Below are 3,609 nucleotides of genomic sequence, written 5' to 3'. Positions count from 1 at the left end.
GGGAGCGTTGCAGCGCAAACCTATCAACAGGTAACGAAGACAACTGAACAGAGGCCTGCTGATGAGATTACAGGCATGCGGCATCTCAGTTTGGGGTGTTTGTGTTATAATTTCTAGGTTATATTACAAGATATAAACAAGTAAGTAAAGAAGTAAGATATATACTAATAAAAGGACATCTTTTCATTTACTGTATAATCTCATTGTCAGTGTTCTGTGACTGGAAAGAGGTAGAAATAAAACGATCAATAGGTGGCGGCAAAACACTGTTTTAATACACTGAGTGAGTCATTGAGTCATTCATTCAACCGATTCGTTCAAACAGCTGATTCATTCAGAAACGCAGCAAGTGACTGTCTTTATGAACGAGTCACTGAATCATTATTAGCTCACTCAATTCATGAATTCATTCAGTAACGAAACACTGTGTCGCTCGAAAAGTCAATAGTTTTGCTGTGGCTTTGTTTGAAACTTTTCGTTTGCGAAGTTGAAAACAGACAATACTGTGTCTAAAATTGAACACATAACTTTTTGTTTATTGAAGTTTCGCAATCGTGCAATTTTTCTGGAGAAACAGCACTCTTGTCTTGCTCGTGTGATATTGCTAAACTATATCATATAAAATAAATGTCAAAAACCAATAGGGACATTTTTTGCCATCAAATCTTAAACTTTAGAGGCATAAAACTGCATTCCATCATTCGTCATGCATTCCATCAAACTGCATACATCACACAGTCAGTTGTCGATCTGCATCACGTTTGTCAGAAACTGCATCAGTGTAAGATTGCGTTATTTTATCGTGTTAAGGCATAGCCCTAGAAATTACACTTAAAACTAAAGCTGACAACTAAAGCAGATCTCTTCATCTGAAAACATGACACACTGATACTGTATATCAGTCATTTATTACTGTTTGGTTTCAGTGTGTGTTTGTGTGTCCATGTTTGCAAATATGTGTGCAGCTGAAGTTCAGAGAAACTCCTCCTTAACAGCAAACATGAGCAGACTCTACCCCTCCTTTCCCTCTTCACTTGAACTCTATTCCTCCTTTCCTGACGGAGAGTTTTATCCTGCAGCTGCTCTGGAGTCTTGGAAAGAGCCACTTGAAATCTTTTGGAAAAGCTTTTAAATATAAAGTCACCATCTCTGAGCTGAGGAGAACTGGAGCAGCAACGGTCAACCAATGCAGAAAGGAGGAGAGAGACTGAGGAAGGAAACTACAGGTGAGCAGAGAGAAAGAGAGACGAGATGCCAAATAACCCCCAAACAAACACTGCCAATGAACCGTGAGACATAGTTGACAGGAAGTTGGAGTGTAGAGGACATATATGTGCTTCATTAGACATTTATTTGTGTGATTTATTCATTTATTTTTGATTAATAACTGAAATAATGTTTACACTGCACTAACAAATCATTATGCTGGCTTGAGAAAGGAAACAGGCTGTTACTTTTTCTAAATCCATAAACTGACACCAACATTTTGAACTGTAGCTCAATCTTCATTCCCTAAAATGTTCCCGTATCAGACAATCCCCCAAATCGCATATGCTTACATTGTACATTTCTGCTGATAATTCCATCATCTTTTCTAACTGATCTGACTTAGTTTTTCATGTAGTGGATGTTCAAAAAATCCCCTTCGATTTTCCTTGATGTCTGTCAGTAAAGCTTATATAATCCTCCAACTTTAAAGTTTTTTAAACTTTCTGAAAAGCCTTTGTCAAGCCAGCATTCACAGTTTGTATCTAATTTATATAAGCGCACGATTCTGTATATTATTTTTAAGTAGCTTTGATCAAAGTGTATGATGAATAAATGGAGCGTAGCGTTAGTTCTGGCAGGCCATGTTAGTCAAGCTCGCATCAGCTGATCCACGTCTACCTATAGGATCACGACACCAATCATAATTCCCTTCATAAGGTCCCTTCAGTCATTATTCAGCAGCTATCGCTTCACTCAGGAACTAATCACCCAGCTAGGCTGCGTGGAGAAAATTACATGGAGAAAATGTAATGAGCCTTTCTCCTGTTTGACTTAAACTTAGGCTTGGAATCCCACAGACCGGTGTGAAGTCACACTCCTCTGGCACTTGATTTGTCTACACATCAAGTGTTGTGTTAGAGCACTATAATTGAGAAATTGTATTTAATTTTGTTTTATTTTGTTTTATTTTTAAGCAATGATACTAAAACAAAATGGTGTTAAAAATGATCACATTGATAATATTGAAATTCTGATTTAAACCAGGGTTTATGCTTGTACAAAAAAACATTTACAAAGTACCATTATGATCTACAATGAATAATAATAATAATAATAATAATAATACAAATAATAGTAAAACATTTAGGATTTGAATGTTTAAAACATTCTCAAATTATGCTGGACTATAGTATTCTAAGGTAGTTTTAGAATTAGTAGTATTATTTATATACTTAATTTGTTTAAGTGAATGTTCTTAAATGCTTGTAATTTTTATAGTTCTTTTTATATCTCTGTCTTTAAATATTTGTAGTTTTGTTTTTAGCAGTTTTAGTACTACTGCAACTTCAGCTAGCTGACAAGGCAAGGTTTTTCATTTTCATTTAAGTATTTATCTAATACTTATGTTAATTTTATTTCAGTTATATATATATATATATATATATAATTACTATACAATCCATTTAGTAATAAAAATAAAATCCATTTAGCTTTGAACATTACATAGGCAGGATCAACTGCCTGAAATAATGAAATTATGTAATATGTTAAAACATGAATTAGTGTGACACCTGACCCAGATTGGCCCCTCAGACGTTTAATTGGTTCTGCTTTACAGATCAGACCTAACACTGCTGTAATGACACAAAAAATGTCCCAAAGAGAGTGTTTAATGCCACTTGGTTTGATATTTTGCTAAAACGCTGTAACACTCAAATTCAGATTCAAATACTTCCAGTTATATGTTTTATGTAAGCGTTTGTGCTTGTACTGTTGTTGTGTGTATGATGTTCTCTCAGGAACTCAAGGCTCTTTAAGGAGCTTTTCTAAGTACATAGTGCGCATCTTTAATTGGGTCATGTTATACAGTGTTTCCTCTTCTGTATTCATTAATTAGTCATCTTACTTTATCTACATAATGGTGTTCAGTTACACATTTATTGAGAGAACTATTTGACCCTCATGCTCTGTTTGACCCAAGACTATTTAAATACCTCGAAACTATACTGAAATAGCCAAACAGGTTGTTACTTACGGTATTTAAACTACCAGTCGAAAGTTTGAAATAATTAAGATATTTAATGTTTTTAAAAAGTTTCTTCTGCTCAACAAGGCTGCATTTATTTGACCAAAAGCACAGTAAAAACAGTAATATTGTGAAATAGTAATACAATTTAAAATATCTGTTTTCTATGTGAATATATTGTAAAAATTTGATTTATTGCTGTGATCAAAGCTGAATTTTTGGCATCCTTACTCCAGTCTTCAGTGTCACATGATTCTTCAGAAATATTTCTGATTATTAGAAACCGTGATACACTACCATTCAAAAGTTTGGGCTAAGTAAGTTTATATATATATATATATATATATATATATATATATATATCAGTATTTTTA

The 3,609-nt window shown here is 33.8% G+C and overlaps 1 protein-coding gene across 1 annotated transcript in view; it reads left to right on the top strand.

The window, feature by feature from the left end:
* The first annotated feature begins 1,067 nt into the window (after positions 1-1,067).
* Positions 1,068-3,609, top strand: part of LOC107704302 (anoctamin-7) — a 32,353-nt gene continuing 29,811 nt past the window's right edge. Inside the window, exon 1 of the mRNA XM_016507187.1 lies at positions 1,068-1,226. The gene's annotated coding sequence lies outside the window, so the exon portion shown is untranslated. The remainder of the gene's footprint in view (positions 1,227-3,609) is intronic.

Source organism: Sinocyclocheilus anshuiensis, unplaced genomic scaffold, assembly GCF_001515605.1.
Source record: "Sinocyclocheilus anshuiensis isolate Anshui unplaced genomic scaffold, SAMN03320099.WGS_v1.1 scaffold1493, whole genome shotgun sequence".
In the NCBI taxonomy this organism is placed as follows: domain Eukaryota; kingdom Metazoa; phylum Chordata; class Actinopteri; order Cypriniformes; family Cyprinidae; genus Sinocyclocheilus; species Sinocyclocheilus anshuiensis.
The sequence above is the reverse complement of the archived record's forward strand: the minus strand, read 5'-3'. Positions and strand labels throughout refer to the sequence as shown.